The following is a 22,731-nucleotide window of genomic DNA, read 5'->3' on the forward strand; positions in this document are numbered from 1 at the left end:
TCGGCAATATGTCGCTCTTGAACATGGCACTTGTCTGCTTTCGTGTCTGGGTGGGGACATCTCATTTCGTTTTTCACTTGCCTCCGTGGATTTGGGTGATCCTGTTTGACCTCTCATCTGCTCATTGCCTCGTCACCATGACCTTTGATCCATTGATGTCAAATACTTCCAAGTCCACTGTCGTGTCGCTGATATATTCAAGAGAAGTTGACCTCTGCAGAATAACAACCTCCCTCTAATAGCTCACATAATTCTGATTTACCACAACATTCTTCCTCTATCTCGTGTCGATGATGTGGGAAACACTATGGCCCACCTTCGATCAAGGTCACCTCCTGTCGACTTCAGCTCATTATCCAGGAAGTTGATCTAGAGACTCCCTTCCAGTGCCTTGGAGCCTGCATGCCTCAATGGTAGGTTCTTCGTGTTCGACGTGAGGTTTTCATCATTGGCCTCCGATCGAATGATTCTATGGGTGTTCGACGCCAGCTCACTGATTCACACGCCGTAGATTGTACCTATAGTACCTTGAGGGCCATTGTCATTATTGGTGGTACCTCTCGCGTTTGTTAACAGTTTTCATTATTGACTGGTAATGAGAGATGTTCATGCATGTTCGACTTCAACTCATGTATTCACATGCTTGAAGTTGTACTTTTGTTCGGGTCGAGATGGAGCGCAAGACCCTGGATTTTGTCTGTTGGAATCCAGGCTGCGATTTTGTGGATTATTGTTACATGACTCATTTACTGGATGGCTGCGACCATGCCTGAGTCTATTCATCGATCCTCACCGGATGGCTGCGCCCATACCATGGATCTAGATTATTATGTACTCTGTTATGGATGGTTGCGCCCATACCACATATATCATGTACTTGAGCTATCAGTTGAATCTCTCTATGTAGATTCTCCGGTGGCAGTTGCATGTGTTCTTGTAAATCATTTCACCCCCCTCTCTCTCGGGCCTCATGCTTTAGGGGGCATCTGTTACACAGTAATTTGTCACCATTTGTCACCGTCCCTGTTACCCCTTTCCCGCACTTTGGAGGACTCATTCCGGGACCTGTGAGAAGTGACATAACTTAAAAACACTTGCATTATGTTCCCCTAAGTATGGACTTCATATGCCTTGAAGACATCTCCTGCAGAATATCCTTAAAAAGTCCCCCTTTTCCATTAGCGCGGATCCACAGTGTATCACCTGTGCCAATGGGAGAAATCCTCCGAAGAGGGCGCGCTAGTTGGTGCTCTGTCTCAGAGTTATACCCGCGCCAACCAAGTTTGGAAAAGCTTTTTAACAAACGCACGCCCGAAAGTTTTTTCCTTTCGACTCATGAAGCTTTTTAAGGATAATGCCAATCTCATGGATGTCGAGATTCATCGTATCTCCCTTTCCTCTATCCATAATAGCTTTTCGAGGATAATGCCAATCCCATGGATGTCTGGATTCATTGTATCTCTTCCTCCTCCTCCATCTATAAAAGCTTGTTCTGTTGCATTTGACAAGCTAGTTTTGAGCATAGGGAGAATTATACTGTCAGAAGTCTGAGAGATTGTTGTAAGAGTCTTCTTTGCATTCATAATCAAAGAGAGAGAGGCTTGTTCCCAATCCCGACAAGCTTTGCAAGACATATGTAGCTGATCATCCAGCCAAAGGAGGATTTGACGTCAGAACTATGGTTGTATTCTCCTTTGTTGATTATCAATAATAGATGACTATCATTATGGTTCCATTCTTGTTGTTCATTGTGATGACGTTGGAGTTATATCTTTTCTGACCGATATATAATTGCATCTATTGGATTTTGTGCTTGTATTCGTGTTGTTCTTTGCATGTGTAGGTGTCCATTCATAGAGATCATGAGGATCATGACCAACCGGAGCAAAGGAACGGGAGTGTCAACTCTTCTACAACACTAGCGTTGGAATCCAAGTAGGCTCTCATAATCCACCTTTAATTTGCAATTAGGAACTTGCGTGATAGCATTGTTTGATTGTTTCTAGACCCATTTTGGGCTAGTGGGGATCACCTCTGTCCGCAGAGGGGACTTACCTCTCCAACACATACAAATAGAATATATTCTGAAAAGAATTGTAAAATTTAGCAAGCAAGATTAGTTCTCATTTTCAATCTAGAAAACAGATCAGTTCCTGTTGTTCATGTCACCTTATTCTTGAAGGCCACTTACCTTTAGTTCTTGCAGATGCGATGCTGCAGCCTGGAATTTCACATTAAGCAAACACGAAATTTCATTTATCCCAAATAATATTATAAATAAAGGTACACTATTTCTGAAATCCATAAGCTATTGGAGGAAAATTTCCCCAAGCCACACCAATGAGGGCTGAAAAGGCAATAACATGGGATTGCAAATCATAATTTTGGTGCAATATGCAGTAGATGAATTCCACAGTTCTCACTTCCAGCAAAGTCTAATATTAATAGCATGACACATTTACAAGTGGTGACAACAACAAATTTCGGTATTCTAGTCAGAATGGAAGCTTAGAGGTAGCACTTCAAATCAGCCATGCAAAGGAACTTAAAATAATTGATCTTAACAGACTGTGAGAAGTAGATCCAATGTGTGACTTCCATTTTAAGCATTAGGTACTATCATTCGAGCTTCATATGTGCAAGCAACTGATTAGGAAGTGACCCTAATCTAAAAAATTTAGGAATATAGAAAAAGAAGCAGAGGGTTTCTAAATTGGAGGATGGTTAAACCAACACCTTTTGCCACAGCCACAAAGTACAGTCAGATTCAGCAGACCTCTCTGGATAAGGTCTGATCTCTGCTTCCATAATCTCATGTTCTTGTTGTACATTAATTTACCACATAGCCTCTAAAATACATAGTTTTCATACAGTCAGACGATGTTCAATGCGATAACATCAATCCCAGTGAGGCAAGTTCCCATGTTAAGTTTTAAGAAAACCAGAGGCTATGTTGCCAGGTAAATGCACATATGGTCTTATGTCCTATTATAGCGAGTCTGGATAAACTAATTATATGGCATCATGAAAAGTCGTCAACTTCTCAAGCAACCTCTCACACCCATATGAAACCCAGAGTGAGGATCACTGCAGACTGTTAAAGTTTGTCACATGGTACAAAATTACTGAATGCAGTTGACAGCTAATTTAATGGATTGTTTAATTGTACCTTAAACTTCCCATAAGCAATTTGGCATTAGCAACTCAACCACTAGAGAAAACCATGAGTAGACCCTCCATCAATTCACACTCATAATAGAGCTTCATAGTATTTATATCAACGCCAGTAAGTTCTATACTAGTAGGTGCTATTACAGTAAGTTCATCTATTTTACCTAAATTAGAAATTGTGACTATTGGAAGCAAATGCGAACTATGACTATTGGAAGCAAATGCGAACACTAATTTCCATAAAACAATTCCTCAAGACCACTTCAGACAGACCATTCAGCTAATGTAAACTACGGCAAAGGCAAATACATTGTGCAGTATTTGAATGCCTTAACAACCTTGCCATCACTAACAACATATCAGATGAATTTGCAACTCACCGTTGTTATTATTTGCAAGGTTCACTTTATCAATGTCAAATGACAACTCACTAACCATTTTAGCAAACCAATTCTAGGTTATCTATGTGAGCACTGTCAATGCTATTCAACTGGGGCACTACACCCGTTGTAAGTGCACACCATCTGCTAGGCCAAACCCATTTCAAATTGAAAAACTAGTGCATTTAATAAAGATGTATCACTCACTAAGCACTAAATCAGATGTGTTTTCATATTTAACACATAGTGCACTTTTCTGGAAATTTCATTTGGATGATTCCATCAACACAGCCACCAAGCCTGTTTCAGATTGCCTGCCTAGACTATAATTACCAAAGTTACCACTGCACTTCATCATTTGCAATTTACTCCCTATCACTAAATCTTGCCAGGTGAATTTCAACGATATCGTCACAGAGGTTGTTATTTGTGGCTGAAAATGTCACAACACCAATATCAATTTTTTTGAAGATGTCATGAAATATTCTATTCGGCTTTTTCGAGTGTGCATTCCTTGTATAAGATAAGATAATTATATTTATGTCCAACTAATGACCACAAAGTAGGGCAAAGAGACTCTTGAGTACAATGATGTCCATAAAATGTGGAAAAACCAAACGGTCTTCTGTAAAAACAATACAATGGATGAATATAAAAAGTACAATGTATGGAATTCCCTGACAGAGAAGATCCATGGGCTAATGGGTCCGAGGATCAGACCCATCTCCCTCAAAATATGAAACGACTGAATAACACTGAAAAAATATCCACAAAATTTGCTGGCCCAGTGGGAGGTGGGTGGGGACTATCCACTAACTCATGGATGCTCATTGTGCATCCATTATAGTGGCTTGTGCAATCATATCAGGGACAAGACGGACCTCTATCTTTCATCCGTTTCTATAATTTTATTGTCTCCTTCAGATTACCCACTTTGCAGAGTCCATTCATCAATGCGGTGTATGTGACAACATAAGGGCTCTGACCTTGGCGTTGCATCTCATAGAAGATTTGTTGAGCTTCATTGGTCCTATTATGCTTGCAAAGCTAGTGTATTAATGTACAATATGTAACTAAGTTAGGCCTGCAGCCTTTCTCTGGCATCTCACGAAGAAGTTCCCTTGCCTTCTTCGGATTACTAGATCTGCAAAATCCATTTATAAGTGTATTGTATGTTATTTGATCAGGTGGAATGCTTATTTTCGCCATAACATCTAATAACCTGAGAGCTTCCTAAAGCTTGTCTTCTTTGCCAAGACCATCAATAACATTGTTGTATGTGATAGCATCTGGACTGCACCCTTTGTTTAGCATCTCATGAAGCACTCTGGTGGCCTCCGGCCATTGCCTTTCCATACATAAACCATTGATAAGTGCATTGTATGTGAAAATGTTAGGGCATATGTTTTTTGCAAACATTTCAGAGAAGAGCTTCCCCACCTCAGCCAACTGGCCTTCCTTACATAAACCATCAATAAGTTCATTGTAGGTAACAACATTGGGGCATATGTTTCTCCTAGCCATTTCAAAGAAAAGCTTCGTTGCCTCATCTAACTTGCCTTCCTTACATAAACCATCAATAAACACATTGCATGGGACAACATAGTGGATATTTTTTTCTTAGACATTTCAGAGAAGAACTTCCTCCCCTCAGCCAACTTGCCTTCCTTACATAAACCATCAATAAGTACATTGTATGTGACAACATCAGGGCATATGTTTCTTCCATACATTTCAGAGAAGAGTTTCCTTGCCTCAGGCAATTTTCCTTCTTTACATAAACCATCTATAAGTACACTATATGACAACATTAGGGTACATGTTTCTCTGGAAAATTACATAAAAGAGCTTCATTGCATCGCCCAACTTGCCTTCCTTACATAAAGAATCAATAAATGCACTGTATGTAGCAACATCAGGGTATATATTTCTCCCATGCATTTCAGAAAAGAGCTTCCTCGCCTCATCCAACATGCATTTCTTACATAAACCATCAATAACCGAACTCTAAGCGAACTGTACGTGACCACATTAGGGGATATGTTTTTCTCAAGCATTTCAGAGAAGAGCTTCATCGCCTCGTCCAACTTACCTTCCTTACATAAACCATTGATAAGTGCATTGTATGTGACCACATCAAGGGATATGTTTTTCTCGAACGTTTCAAAGAAGAGCTTCCTTGCCTCATCCAACTTATGTTGTTTACATAAACCATCAATAAGTATATTGTATGTAATAACATTCGGATTACACCCCTTTTTATCATCAGATACATTAGTTTGTTGACTTCTTGGAGCTTGCTTTCTTTGCATAGCCGATCCATGAGCCTGTTAAATGTGGATGTGTCAGGCTCATGGCCATTTTGCAGCATAACAGCTAACAACCTGAATGCCTCGTGGGATTTCCTGGCCTTGCAAAGCTCGTCTATTAGGGTATTATATATAACATGACTAGGCTTTTGTTGGTTGGGTTTCATTTGGTTGAAAACCTTGATAGCATCCTCCACTTTGAACTTCCTACAAAGCCCTTGATGAGGGTATTGAAGGTTACGACATTTGGAACATACCCATGTGCTTCCATTCCTTCAAACACTTTGAATGCATAATCCATTCTACCTGTTTGACAGTGACAATTGATGATAATGTTCAAATTTATGAGATCTCAGATAATATCGACTTCAATCATAAGCCTATAAACAGACAATCCAGATTCATGTTGATTCCATCGAAGCAGGCTACTTAACAAGAGACTATAGGTGATGAGAGTGGGGGTGGATGTTGATTTAGGTGAAAGCAAGGGCTTGAAGGTATCCAGTGCCTCTTGAAGTCTGTTGGTGTGACAGAGTATTTTAATGCGTGTGTCTGTAGTGGTGCTCAAAGTGTGGAAGGAAAGACGATGCATGGAGGTGTTATTGCTGCAGAGGGAGACCACTGTGTTCCTCGTTGTAGTGGCGGCCATGTTGTGCGAGCAAAAATGTGTTTGTTTGTGTGACAAAAACTTCTTCAAACCCTAATGAGGAATGAGATTGAAGCCCTAATTTGTTGAAGGTTTTATTTATGTGAGTTGTAGATCATAAAACCAATCTAGATTTGGATCTACTAAGGGTTTAGAGGGATCAAATTTCTTTTCACTGTAAAAGATGTTTGAATCTCAAGAGATTGGATATCTAGGGTTTGGTAGATCCAGATTTAAGATGGATCTAAGATGGGTTAATTTCCCCTTTTAAATAGGCTATATGTCACATGAATACCATAGGTAAATACCATTAATTCATAGGCTATGGTATTCACATGAATACCATAGGTAAATACCATTAATTCTCAATATCATAGGTCATTTTTATTTTTATTTCTATTATTATAGTCATTTTTAGTTTTATTTTATTTTTACTTTTATTATTATTTTTATTTTTACCAAGTTAAAATGTTTAGTTTACATTACATTAATCTTTTAATTTAATTTAATTAATTAATTTTTATATAATTTGACTTAGCCAAAATGTTAAATATTACATTACAACATCTCTACCATACTGGGCTAGAGTGCCTCTTGCTTAAATATTTCACATTACCACATTTTATGGCCATGTTCGAAAATATGTGTTTTAGTCATACAAAAAACATAATGAAATTAGCAAACACATACTTAAAGTTCACGTGACATTGCCTAATTGATGAATATATACCATAAGTCCCTCGTCACGTCCTTGAAAATAACAGTGTAGAATATACTCCCCGGATGTTGATATAGACCTTTTTTGGATAGCTCATTGACAACAGTGTTCTACTCAGATATATGTGGGAGAAAGACAAATCCAGGAATTCCCCCTTGAATCTCTTTGATACTCTACAACCAGTTTATAAGCTTGTGGTGTTAAAAAATTGTACGACCCTGAAACCAATTTATGGCCACCTTTGAATCTCTGAATACCACCAAATTGTCTATGGAGAGCCATTTTGCGCAAAATAATACTCCCCAAATCGAAATGACCCATGCACAAATATTGGTACCCTGACCGCAATTTCACATAAAATGAAAACAAAGTTCTGGATTGATAATAATATATACCCCACACCCACAGTTCCCACTATTGGTTGCCCCATCAAAAACGCCAACAAGGAATCTGTCCCATATGTTAATGAGGTGAATACATCTCGTGTGCTTCTGATTAGCCATTGAGGCATACTCATTGAAGTATGCAATAATGGAATAACAATACCGCTAATATCCCAACTAGATCCCTAGAAAATATGGACATTCCTCTAAAGCCAGAATCCTAAAAAAAGAATAAAGGAAGGCAACACCACTCTTTGTATTCCATGAGCCAATTTTGGATGCAAACATCAATGGAAACAGTGTCCCAAGTTGGCTTCAACATTAGAATATTCACTACACCCAACAGGTAGCAATTGCGAGTGGGCATTGTAAAAAAAGATGAGCCACATCTTCACTAGCAGAGGTGCACAAAACACACATTCCTGGTCCATAGAAATGATGTTTGCATAAATTTTGCCACACCAGAATCTTATTCCACCATAATATCGAGCCAAAACACTTGAGTTTTAATAGACAATACCATTTCCATATTTTTCTAATAAACCTCGAGGAGACACTCTTCTTTAGAACAAAAGTGTTGTGGTAATAGGCCTTGTGTGCATAAATCTGCCCATTTTTAGTACAATCATCCCATATGCATGTTTCCCTCTTTGTCTTTTAATGTTAAGCCATCCATGTATAAGTTTTGTATGTAAGAATCCCATTGCACAACCAACACACTATATAGACCAAGTTGTTTAGAGTTGCACCATGAAGGATATGAATAGGGCGAGCTAGGATACAGAAAGTTATAATTTAAATAATATATCCCCATGTTGTGTATATGTCGAATGAGATGTACCAGCAGAATGTGGTCCCCCTCAAATACCCTAATGGGATTTAAGCCTATTTCCACCTTATTTCCAGCCCCAACATACCATTTAAGATTTCCAATCAGTCAATTTTTTATTTTAATCATACTAGACCAAATGCATGAGGGCATTTTTTAAACCACGGCCCCAATTTGAATCAATGCCCACAGAGACAATATTTTTAAATATTTTGCAAATATAATACTCTACCAAATACCATAACCATTGAGAGCATGCTAAGTGTTCTTTATCAATAAAGCCCAACCGAAATATTCAATATTTAAAATACCTCAACCTCCATCCTCCTCCCTTTTGGAGATGCTTTCCAAGCAAGCAAGATGAAATTTTGGTGGTCCCCTTGAACCTGCCTCGATAAAATTATAAATAATTGAATTGATCTTGTTGATAATAGCCTTTGGCAAAATGTAGAGGTGCATGTAGTATACATAAATACTTTGTAGGACTGATTGAACAAGAGTCAGCCAACCCCCCAAAGTAAGTCATTTATGTGACCACAAAGACACCCTTCGCTCGATATTTTTCCTTTAATCAATTTCAATCCTTAATTCCATATTTATTAGGCTTTAGAAAAAAACAGAAATACTTGAAACCTTTCTCTAATGGTGCAAAATTTATCCCAAAGATGTTAGAAATATGCATGACGGATGGGTCATCTTGGGAGGCAACAATTAATGTTTATTTTATTGTATTCATGAAAAGACTTGATGCCTCACCAAATGAGGATACAAATCTAATGCAAATAGGTCTATTCCAAAATAGATATCACTCCCATAAGTAGTACATCATCCAAAAATATAAGTTGAGTGATTGATATATTGCAAGTAATCGAAAAACCACAGAATAAACCCAATGTGAGTGCCTTAGAAATTGTCTTGCTCAAACCATCAATGACTAGTAAAAATAGTAGAGGGGATAAAGAATACCCTCAACAAAGGTCATGGGAAGTAATGAAAAAATTAGATGGAGCACCATTAATAAGAATTTCATAATTAACTAGAGTAACACAAGCCACGATCCAAGCAATATTCATCACATACAAGCAAATTTTATGTAAGACCAATCTTAACAAATCCCAATCGACGAAATCATATGCCTTAATCAAATCCAGTTCCATTAACATAATTGGTTTTTTCTTTACCTTGATGATACGGATACATTCTTGTGCAATCGCCACAGCGTCTTAAATCAATTTATTCTCGAGGAACCCAAATTAAACCTATGAAATGCACCTGGATAAAGTATTATTTATACACATAGCAATAATCTTGGAGATGAGATTATAGAGTGTATTACAAAGAGAGACAGGGCGGAAATCCGTAAACGAATCTAGCACCAAAACTTTGGCGATCAATGCAATAAGATTAGAGTTGATGGCCCTAGAAATATTTTCCAGGAAAAGAAGAGATCATTTTTTCTAATAAAGAAAAGAAGTATCGTCATTGAGATCAACTCTTACATCTTCAACAACTAGTTGGGAACTGTAATAAGGAGCACAAATAGACATTTAGCCCAGGAGAAACCAGAAATGTACCCAAAACTAAACACCAACTATTCCTTAACTACATAAGGATTAGATACTACAGGGACTTTAATTACTAAGGTATCCAAGTCCAAAAATATTATAGTTAATACATAAACAGCCTCAAGGACACAAACATTGACTCACAAAAGAAAAGTCAAAAGACTAGACCATTAATATCTATACATATAAGCAAAAATGACCAAGAAAATTGGAGAGGCAGAAGCTAATGGTTAGGAGGGGCCGGAAATCACCCTCTCCACTGAAGTTGGTTGTCCTAGAGTCTTCCCACAATGATTAAATCTTCATCTTCCAGTAGGCCTCTTTTAGATAAATCATTTGCCCTACAAATCAACTATTTACGAACATGTTGGAAAGAGAGATGTTGAAAGTGTTCTTTCAAGAATTTAATTCTCTCCTTCCTGCAAAAAATATCAATAACTTTACGTTGATAGCTCCCTTTAATCCACCCTACCACACACTGAGAGTCTCCTTGAACATGAAGTGAAACCACTTTAATGGAAGCAATGGCCAACGACCCACCAAGAAATTATATTTTCTTTTGTATTGGAACCCATCCACGTGTTCATATAAATATGAAATGTGGTATTTCCATAGATATTTATAATAGCTCCTTCGTCGAAGTCTCCATTTTGTTGTGATCCATCAAAGAATCCAGAGTTATACATAGAGAAACCCAAGGGAGAAGCAATAAGGTGTTGTGTTGTAGGCTTCGTCTATCTCAAGTAGTCATGGAAAAAAAGGAGAATCTAGGGCAAGATCTCGTGGATGTTGATAGGGAAATTTTCAAAGATCAATTTTTTACGAGTTTTTCGGATTCCCCAAGCCACATAAAATGGAAGGGATTTATGATTCCACATATTTTAGTCTCACCAAGATATTTTTATCTCCAAGTAACTCAATGGTCCTGAAAGTCGAAAGTTGAGGTTCACAAGGACTTCCTACCACAGAGTAACAACGAAATCACATTGGAAAAATAGACGTTCATTTGTTTCTAGACCTCGCTTACATGGAACATAAGCATTAGGACCCATGAACCCATGATGAGATAGGTTGCCCCACATTAGAATCATGTTTTCCAACACCAAGGAAGTAAAACATTCAATTTTTTGAGGAATGTCCAACTCTAGATTTTATGACCCTACCATTTCACCTATGGGACATTGTTTTTTGGTGTGATCACTACATAGGCTAGATTGGGTGAAATTTGACCTGTTGCTAGATTCTTTTTCCAAACAATGGCATCCTTACTATCATTAGGAATGAGACCACCTCGGGACAATTTTAGGATGAAGCCCTCCCGCTCCTTTGCTAGATTACCCTGCACACCCAGATTCGTTGAAGCCTTACATCTGCCATTGAATTTGACTTTGGAGCCTGGCATAAATGTGTGACTAAGCATTATTATGCCATCTGCATTAATTTGATTAATAATATCTTGTGACAATCTGAAGAAAAAAAAAGATGTTCCTAAATTGAATGGTTCCACTCCTAGCTTGATCTTATTACCATCACTGATATCCCACACCAACCATCCTTTTATCCCAGGCATAATAATCACCAAACCTTTCCAAATATTCGATCCACCTTTGTAGGTTGAGGATTGAACCATCCAAAGGCATTATGAAAGGGTCAATCTTTCAAGTATTTGTCAGGGATTATTGAGCTCTAAATACCTGTATCGGTGATCACTTGCCACAAAATTTTCATTGCCATTGTCGAGTCGAACAAGTTAAGGTTCGTAAAGCCCCATCGTCCAGAGGATTTAGGTTGAGACAACATCTCCCACTTCACCAAGTGAAATTCAACCAGATCTTTCTTCCCCGCCCACAAAAAAATGAAAAAATCCTACCTGATTATACTGATTGCAAATTTAGGGACCTTAGACAATGGGAGCTGGTAAACCAGTATACTCTCCAATACTGATTTTACAAGTGTCTTCCTACCACCAATCAAAAACCACTTGTAGCACCAGTTGTTAATGCGTCACACACTACGTTTAAGAAGCCAATTCTAGTCTTCGACCAAATAACAATTAGGCTTGAGTCGATAACCAAGATAGGTAAGTCATTGCTCCAAAGATGCCATTTTGAATGGGAGAAAGATGATAATCCTCTCATAGATATCAATTGTGGCACTGCGCATATAAAAGTAGGACTTACCTTGGTTGATCAACATTCTAGTGGCCACAAAAAAGGAGTCAAAAATAGAGTTGAAGATCTTGCGTTCTCTAACCGATCCCTCTCAAAGGTCAAGACATTATCCACAAAGAGAAAATGAGTAAGAGCTATGTTTTTAGAAATCTTAACACCCTTCAAGGAACCATTAGACTTGGCCATAGATATCATCCCACTTAAATCTTCAATAAAAATAATAAATAACAACGAAGACAGGGAACATCCCTGTTGCAGACCCCTAGAGGCTTAAAATAAGGCAAAACGTGAACCACTAACTACAACTGCAAAATTAATAAAGGAAATACAACACATAATTGAGTTTGTTACCTGCAAGTCAAAGAAAATATCTAATAGGAGTCCTAGAAAACGCCAATTTACCCTATCATATGTTTTTACCAAATCCACCTTGAGAATAACAGTGTTGCACGTTTTTTATTTTAATGGAAAGGATGGCCTCCTGAGCCACTCCAATAGCATCATGAATAACTCTACTAGAGAAGTATCCAAACTTCTCCAGAGAGATCACTTCTATTTGAAATCACCTTGAAGATCACTTTATAAAGAAGATTGGACAAAGAAATTGGACGAGAGTCATCAAATGAAGCAGAGTCTGAGATTTTTGGAATAAGAGCTAAGAACACACCATTGATTTCCCCTGAAGCCTAAGTTACCAGTAATTCACACCTCTTCAACAACTTTTAAGAGTTACGAACGATCAAATCAAATAAGGCTACATAGAATTCAACAGACCAACCATCCCGCCGTGGACTTTTATCTCTAGCAAAAGAATTGAGAATCATTTTTATTTCATATATGGAAATAAGTTGACCAATCCTTGATAATTCCTCCCCTAGGAAGAATTTAGGAAAAATATTGAGGGCTTTCAGTTGTTCCTGAGTATTGTCACCACCCGGATATTTAAATAAACTAGAAAAGTGAGCCCTAGTTTCCATTTCCAGATCCAGTTGTGTGTTCACTAGATTTCCTTCACCGTCGAGAAGGTCTCAGATGGCATTCATATTCCTTCGATGGGAAGTATATTTTTGAAAAAAAATTGTGTTTCTATCACTTTGTTTAATCCATAAGGCACGACTTTTTAAGCACCATATTTCTTATTTTGCTTCAAGAATGCTTTCCTTCTCAACCAAAGAGCATGGGTTACTTTTAATATCATTCGTGAAAACTGAGAAAATAAAATTAGAGCATTTGTTATTAATCATTTCCTATAAATAATTTAACTCATTTTGTTGATCTCGGAGATGTTTTCCAACCCTGGAATAGTTTGACATGTTTTTTAATATAAGACATTTTGTAATATCGATTCTCCATTGCAGAAGACTAGAGAGGATTTCATTTCAGCCAATAATCATAGACTAAGGCTCTAAAGAAATCCCCTTTTAACCAAACATAGTTAACTTTAAAGGGAGTCCTCTGTTTCGACAAATCAAGGTTTAGTTGAATGCCAATCAAAGAGTGGTATGAGATCCAATCATGGCGAATCCAAGATCGATATCCTCCAATTTTAGAGACCAAGGAGTTGGTTAAGAGAAATCTATCTAGTTGCTTAGCAACTCCCTCAGCCTTGGTTCTACTATTGCTCCAGGTTCATCCTAATGGACAAGGGCGAATGTCCACTAAATTTGCATTTGCAATCAACTAAGAAATCATGGGAATACTAAGATATGAGCAACAACCTCCTCCCCAAACTTCGTTGATAGAAGTGGTGAAACTTAAATCACCTGCCAAAATTAGATTTTGAGAATTGAATAATCCACTCTGGAAAATATGGTTCCAAAAATATTCTTGGTCTTGATATGGGCCATAAAAATTGAAATAATTACTTGGCCATCAAAATCCCTGAGAGTGCCTTCCAAAATTATTCCACTCATGGAGGAGAATGATTGAAGAGTCTTCCCTAGGGTTCCAAATCATCAAAATACCCTAAGAGCGACCAACCACATTAGTAGTGAAAATACACCAGTCTGGGCATATATTTATAAGGATTTCTTTGGCTTTATCTACAGATACCATGGTTTCTTAAAAGGGGATGATTGATGGCCTTTGAGACAATACTAGTATGTAGAGGGCTTGGTGCTTGGGAGGCTCCCAACTCCTTTGATGTTTAAGGAGATAATGATCATAGGAGACACTCAATAGGGGCATAGATGCTCTAAGGTCCCTAGAAATATCCATAGGATAATAAAACTCCTCAAATAGACCTCTGTGTGGATAAATGTCTCTGGCTAAGTCCTTTTAATTGGCCTCTTCTTCCTAATTGAGACGTTCTAAAAATTGGGAGTAGTTTTTAGAAGTGAGGTAGAGGCATCGCAAGGACTAGGGTAAGTTAGAATGGCTACGAAGTTGAGGGAAGACAAGGATGAGAAATTCAGGGATAATCCCCTCTTATGGGTCTAGATAAAGCTAAAGAGGAGCCTACATGGGGGAAAAAGATGAAATCTTGCAAGAGGTGCGAGACTCCTCCACCATGCGAAGTAGGTCATGACCCATGATGTCAAAGAAATGTAAAAACAATTACATTTTCCAACCATTTGTACCTGGACTCTTGTCTTTTGCAAAAAATTTAAAACCACCTTCACTTCCTCGAGAGATATAGGCGAATGAATACATTAATTATCCCCTATGGTGAACATATTAGGATACATATGGGAATCATCCAATTGGTTATCAAGGTCCACATCCACCTTGGCTTGATAAATCTTCAAAAAATATTCAACGACCCCTTGTAGTTCTAGAAGAGTTACTAAATGCCGACCCCCAAAACCAAACAACCCCCAAACAGAATTATAACTGCATCGATTAATTGCATATTGGTGGAAGAACTTAGTGTTTTTATCTCCTCCGGACAACCAAATGACGTGACTCTTAAGATGACATTCCTTCCCATGGAGTGCAAGAATCTCCCACTTGTGACATTCTAAAGCCATAATCAACTCCCCTATCTTTTCCAAAAAGTAACCTAGAGTAGATGGATCATGTAATTCCTTAAGTTTTTTATCGATTTCCCATAGTTCTAGTGAGTGCTTCTTCTTTTTGTGTCTTTCCCACACATTAATAATGTGCTTTAGATCATATAGCTTTGGTCGAACAACCTCCATTTTCGAAAAATAAGGTTGTTGACAAGTAAAGACTAGAAATCCTAAACTAGAACATTAAATTTCTTATCTTGCAACCATGTGTGGTTAGATTTATTTGGGAGACCATGCCAGAGGGGCACATAAATTCCCTTTTATTAATCGTGCATAGTATGTTTGATGTATGAAATCCATCTCTTTGATGTGTGTGATGTTTGGGGGAGCTATAGGTGGGAGCAAGCGATGGAGGGTGTCTGCATGGACTTTGGCTGTAGGAGTTGGCATATACTTATGGATTCAAAGTGTTGTTAGTATAATAGTTTCTCATGACAAAGTGATCATCAAATCGTTGTTTATCTAGGTTTTAAGTGACTGACTCCACCATTGGTTTTTCCTGTCTTCAGGAAGATGGGTTTTGTGAACCATTGAAGTATTTTTGTTATTATTTACTTTAGTTCGATGAGTCTTCCTGGTATATATATATATATATATATATATATATATATATATATATATATATATATATATATATATATATATTTCGTTGATTTAGAAGCCTCTTTTGTAGGTCTTGTTTAATGGTGTCATTAGGGGAATTTTGAGGTCTAAAATGAGCCTCTTAAGGAAACTATAAAATAATAGTGGAAATAATAAAATAAGATTAGATTACATCATCAAATTTTTGAGGGAAAAAAGAAAAAATTACATTTTCAACTCGTATTTTCAACTTATCTCCTTATGAGTTTACTCAAATTTCAAGTGGTAACACTCGTTGGATGCAAAATTTGATTCTTCATCCAATGAGTACTTTCGATGGACCCTCCTACACGAAAAATGAGAAATACATGAAAAACGTGATTGCAATCACGATTTTTCATGTATTTCTCATTTTCTGTGTAGCATGGTCCATCAAAAGTATGCAACATGGGTACTGAGATGATGAATTAAATTTTTCATCCAACGAGTACTCCCACTCGAAATTTGAGTAAAACCTTAGGGAGATAAGTTGAAAATACAAGTTGAAAAATTATTATTTTATTATTTTTTAATCTTTTAATTTTTTACCCAAAAAATGGTGAATCATCCCCTATAGTTGACATCATCATCTTGAATCCTATTGGTTCTTATGAAGTTTATTCTGGTTGCACAATTTTCTTAGGAGGCCCATTTTAAACCTCAAAATTTCTCTAATGTGTGTTTGAGCATAGTCACCCTCTACGAAATAAAATTATGATATCAAGATGATATTCCCTATGTAAATTGTGGATACCTAATGTGGCGGTTCGTGTCGACATCAATTATCTACCTAATGTGGCGGTTTGTAGAGTGCCACTCTATAGTTGGTAGGGTGGGGATATCTATCAGTTTATATGACTTGCTCCCCTTGATCCAGGTGGCTCGAGAGACACTCAGAGGTCAAACAAGACTCATAATAGGTCTAAATTCAAAGTGGTCAGACTGCTCTCGCACTAGGACTAGATCGAAGTGCTCGTCACCCTAATTTCAACGGTGCGAACACCACTCTAATCTGAGTTTGTATGGAGGAGTTAGAACTATTCAAAGTTCGGGTCAAAGTGGACAAGTGGCAAGGTTAATGAGGCTATCACTATCACTCTTTCCATCGCTATCACTATTTAGACTCAGCGTCTGGTCGTGATGATGATTTCTCCTCATCCTTATTGAATATTTTATATTGTGGGTCAAAGCTAGTCATTATCAACTCTTTCCATCGCTATCACTATTTATTCCGTTGCTTAGATCTGACTCTGCATCTTGTCATGATGATGAACCATACCTATTGGTTCGAAAGGCCTGGACAAAATACTCTCGATGTGATTAGTACCAAAAGTTGTCCAAACATTATAATTATGGATCACAGAAGCCTAAATTCGGAAAATATAACATTATGATTATATATATATATATATATATATATATATATATTAAAAAAACCCACTATTTTTTATTAATAGATTTTATATATATATAATCACAATTTTTTTTCAAGCTTTGATTTTATCCATAATTTCCATTGCTTGAAATCTAGGAACAAGATCCATATAAAATAATGCACATATATCCATACTAGAATTTAGTTTGTATAACAGAATATTATCACAACCACATTACTAAATGTGGTTGATATTAATTTCATGAATAATTTCATATTAATATTCACATTAGTATTCAAATCAATATTTAACAATATTAATATTAAATTTAATTTTTATTAATAATTGATAATAATAGTATTGCTATAAACTTAAAATAATAAAAACCCAATATTATTAAAATCTTAAAGTAATAAAACCTAAAACGTAAGTAAATTTAGCTAAGAAAATTACTAACATCATTTAGTATTGTATTAATGTTGTTTTTAATAATATTATTTGTAATATTAATTTGAATGTTGTTATTATTATTAGTTATATTATTAATTATATTATTTAATAATGATGGTATTTATTATAACCTTAACATTATTATGAAACTTAAATTTAAAAAAAAACTAATAGTATAAAATGTAAATTTATAAAACTAGTAATATTATTTTTCAAGTCACACCAAATGAAACGAGGTGATACCAAATTCCAACACCACATTTCATAAATAACTTTTTAATAAATTACAAGGATAACCATGTTCCACAAATGATTTTTTAATAAATTAATAGACAAGGAGACTTACTATTGACAAGACTTTTCATATTGTCCATTGCTTCATGTATTAGACTAAGAATATTTGTTTGGTTTGCAATCTCAACCATTCATTTTATTGACAATATAAAATCTATAAGCCCAATTCCAATATAGACTACGACATAACAGCCTGGGCATTTACCTATAGTTGTAGACCGTAAAACTCTGATGTGTGCTTAAATATTTTCATATTACCACATTTTATGGCCATGTTCCAAAAAAATTGTTCAGAACATAACAAAAAATTAGCAAATGGATACTTTGTTAAGAAATTTACTGCATAACATAAATAATTACTGAGAGGAATAAATATAAAAATAGCCAACAACAACCATAAACACAAATGTTTATTCGGGAAAACCCCAAATCCGGGGAAAAACCCAACCTAATAAGATATTATTAGCATTGGCCAAAACCCTGGCCAATCCGACCAAGTGAGCCTTCACCGCTCACCTCCAGGTCTTGCATTACAATGAAGTCCTTCTAGCCTTTTATAAGCTCTATTACATATAGTACCACGGGCATAATACTATGGGTGCACAATACCATGTGCCCCAAAACCATCACTGTTTAACCTGGTCAACTTTGACTCTATCTTGAGTCAAGTTTACCTAACAATTCCCCCCTTAAACTTGACTTGGGGTTCCTTGACTAACTCTAGCAAAACCTGCTAAGTGAGACAATCCCGCTCACTCTAGCTCTTACCCTGTTATGCTCTTAACCTGCAGAGTAATACCCAAACATAGAATTTGCGAAGAAAAGATACCGAGAACACAGAATATGCGAAGAAAATATACCCAGAGCACATAATAGCAATGATTTTTATTATTCAGAGAGAAATGTTCACAGGCCTCTTCGAGGGGGCAACCTCCAATAGAGCAGAGCTCGATTACAAAACAAGACACGATGCTCCTCGTAGGGAGTCTCTGTTGTTGGGAAAAGTATCCAATACGGAATGACCCTATCCCACTCTAAGGGTGATAGTACCTCAGCAACAACCGAAGAAAAGCTATCTAAGATTTCTTCTTTATGAAAGTAAAATAGGGGAGAAAGGGATCCACTAACCGATGTCTTTCGCTAATGATTGATCCAATCTTCTCTCCTTGCTGCTTGCTCCCAGCTCCTTGCTCTTTCACTGGCCCAGCTACACCAAGATCCTGCAAAATGGCAAGAGAGGGAAACTACAAGAAGCATACATTCATAATTGATTCAAGGATTAGAATAAATCAAATACACGAGCATAACAATACACCATTGAGACACATGCATATAGAAGAACCTCAAATGCTTTATTAATGGAAGAAGTAAAGTTCAGGAAGTGTTACAACCATAAGAGGCCCAATATAGCAACACCTCCCAGCAGAAAGAAATCTCCTCTTCACCTCCTTCAAAGCAAATCACCCAATAGCTCTAAACTCAAACCAACATCACTTCCTTACATTCACCAGATTCCAGCCTCCCTAGACCTCATGAGAGAGCTCTATATATAGGAGTTTTGGAGAAAGGATGAGTCAGCTTGAGAGCTAACTAGTGTCCTCTCCCACTTCAGTTATTCTTCAGTTCTTGAGTCCACTTGGAGGTTCTTGCTTCCACTTGGAGATATAGACCCTCTTACTCATCACTAGGCGAATTCCTTGATCCAAGTGTCATTCTGGAAGCTTCCTGGGCGCTGACACCTTGAGGAATGACTGTGCCACTTGTCCAAGTACGCTCAGCGCAGGTGGCCTTCTTTGCAGTTGACATTCAGCGCAGGTACAGAGTGGAGCACTTGACATTCAGCGTAGATGCTTAGTGGAGCAGTTGACATGATCCAGAATTTGCTTGTTTTTGAGTGTTTTCAGGTGGAGAACTGATATTCAGTGTTGTGGTTTGCTGACCTTGTTCCTCTAGGGGTAGGAACAACATGTTTAGGGACTTTGGATCCCTTAGATTATGGACATTTCATGCTTCATGCTGTAAGGCACAAAAATGTCTATAACAGTTGCCCCCTAAAGTATGAGGTCGTTTATCGGGTGAAATGCTTTATCAGGAGGATCCGAAGTTCATGCAATCGCTGAGAGGTGACCTGTAATAAAATACAATACAATACATTATTTTTCATTCTGCTTTCATGATCTAGCTGAGGCGGGCATTCCCATGCTCAGCTTTATAAATTCATTTTGGTACATAGAACAGACGATCGTCTGATGGTAGACTGATAATTCTCTGCTGAAATTATCATCCTTTGAGTAGGATGATCATCTGCTGCAATGATGTACAAGTCAAATGTCTTTATATTTCCTGAATATATATCGCAGCCCGGATGGATGAAACTAGATCCGGGGTCTTCAAACTCGTTCGATCTTCACTCTAAGTACAAGTCGATCCATGTGAGAATTGCGCTGAAGTCGAACATGGAACGACATCGCTTGATTACCGGTCAATGATGTAAACTGTTAACAAGCGCGAGAGGAATCACCGATAATGATAATGACCCTCAAGGTACTGCAGTACAATTCACGTGGTGTGAATAAAGGACTTGGCGTCGAACACCACGCAAAGTCTTCTGGTCGAAGGTCATTGATGTATACCTTTTGCCGAAAGTGAGAAACTTGCCATTGAGGCATGCAAGCTTCAAAGTACTGGGGGTTTTGTTCCTAGATCAACTCCTTGGATAATGAGCTGAAGTCGACAAGAAGCGATCCGTCAAAGGAGGGCCTTAATGAATCCCACATCAGTGACACGGAACGGAGCTAAATGATTTTAGTGGAGGTGAAAACAATCTGTGACATATGATTCAGGGTGGCGGTCATGAATGGATGAAGGATAATGTATGGCAGTGGATGGGACACGGTTGACTCTTTCTGAACGACATCTCTTGAACATATAACGACACTGATGCGATGGATCGGTAGAATTACCCTGAATGGATGGTTTGGTGAGACCATGGTGATGAGACCGGTGAATGAAACAACCCAACCCGATGTGGTACGGAGGAAAAGTGTCATGTTCAAGAGCGACTTGCTACCATTAAAGCTTTGAGGTTCTCCCAATTTTTCCCCAGTCATTTCTGACCAGTACCTCTTTATTTTTGTCAAGCTTGAGGAGGATAACATATGCTTGTTCTATAACCTGCCCTTCGGGCAAGCCCATCGCTATGTTTTAACGAACCTAGCGATAGGGAAACTCGTTCTCGTCTAAAGACAAGTTTGTCGCTATTTAATCATTTTAACGAGTCTAACGACAAGGAAAACTCGGTCCTTTTCATTTTTAGAGAGTTTGAAAAGGTACAGAAAGTTAACTCCAAAATTCCTTTTTCGTCATCTAATCCCTTAAGTCCGAAAAAGTATAAAACAATACAGAAGGGATGAGTTTTCGGTACTTTTAACGAGCCGAACAAAACAAGCGCTCGATCTTTTTGTGCAATAATCCCTCAGGTCCAAAAAGATTAAAATCTAGAGGAGGGATAGCTCTTCCGGTCACTTTAACGAGCTGGAAGGCCAAAACTCGGCAAACGTTTCATATTTTACGAGTCAGATGAAAAGAGCTTAAAGAAGACTCGTCTTTTGAGGAACGAGTGATGAACATAGATAGCAGCAGATTCCAGGTACAGGTTGGAATTTTCCAATCACGGCAGTGTCACAAGGATGGCTAGGTGAAATCACTCTTCGCAGCTGTTCCTCAAAATGGGTAAACAATTATATGGAGGTGAACGATCGGCCAAATGACGGTGGAGGTGACAGGTGCAAACACGACCAAGGTTTTTTATGGCTGATAAATTTACGATCACAGAGGTTATTTACCAGTATGGGTTCATTTTTTAACGAGCTTGAATGCGCCAAAACACTGCTCATTGCTTATGTTTATTTTTTAACGAGCATGAAGTCCGCGTTAAAACTGCTCGGATCTTGCGTTTATTTTTTAACGAGCATGAACTATTGCTAAAACTGCTCGATGATTTGCATGCCCCCAGCATAATAACACAAATCGAGGTGCATGCATGTTGGTCACTATTTAAGCATAGTAACGCTTGAGGTACAACCCGTTGCGGGGTTGCGTCAATGGTATTCCGTCATAATCCATTAACTCGTAGGCTCCTTTTGCTAACACTCGTTTAACAATATAGGGACCCATCCATAAAGAATTAAATTTTCCTGCTCCCAATTTGTCGGATTCTTGGTCGTAAAGCAAGACCAAGTCACCTTCAGAGAAGACACGGGGTTTGACATTCTTGTCGAACTGCGCCTTGACTCGTTTCTTATGGGCTTCGTTAGCCAGAGCGGCGTCACGACGGGTTTCATCCAACTGGATTAATTCCAAGAAACGGGCCTCTTCTTCTGAAGTTCCGGGGAGGAGGTCAATCGCGAGTTTAAGAGACGAAATTTCGCACTGGATTGGTAAGACTACCTCCAGGCCATACACCAGTTGAAACGGTGTGAACCCAGTGGCATTTTTTACCGATGTTCGGTAAGCCCACAAGGCTGAGTACAGGATTAGGTGCCACCTTCTTTTGTGAACCCCGATCATCCTTTGCAACATACGCTTCAGGACCTTGTTGATTGCCTCAACTTGTCCGTTGGCTTGCCGATAATAAGGGGTAGAGCTGTCGTGAGATAGCCCTAGCTTGGCAGCTAATTCAACCATCATGTGATTGCGAAAATGCGATCCATGATCTGTAACTATAGCCTGCGGTACGCCAAACCTGGCGACTACATGATTGAAAAAGAAAAGGGCAGCTGTTTCACCAGTGTTATCCAATGTAGGC

This window comes from Pinus tabuliformis, chromosome 8 (assembly GCF_031772625.1).
Source record: "Pinus tabuliformis cultivar Carrire ecotype Pingquan chromosome 8, CPIR1, whole genome shotgun sequence".
NCBI lineage: Eukaryota > Viridiplantae > Streptophyta > Pinopsida > Pinales > Pinaceae > Pinus > Pinus tabuliformis.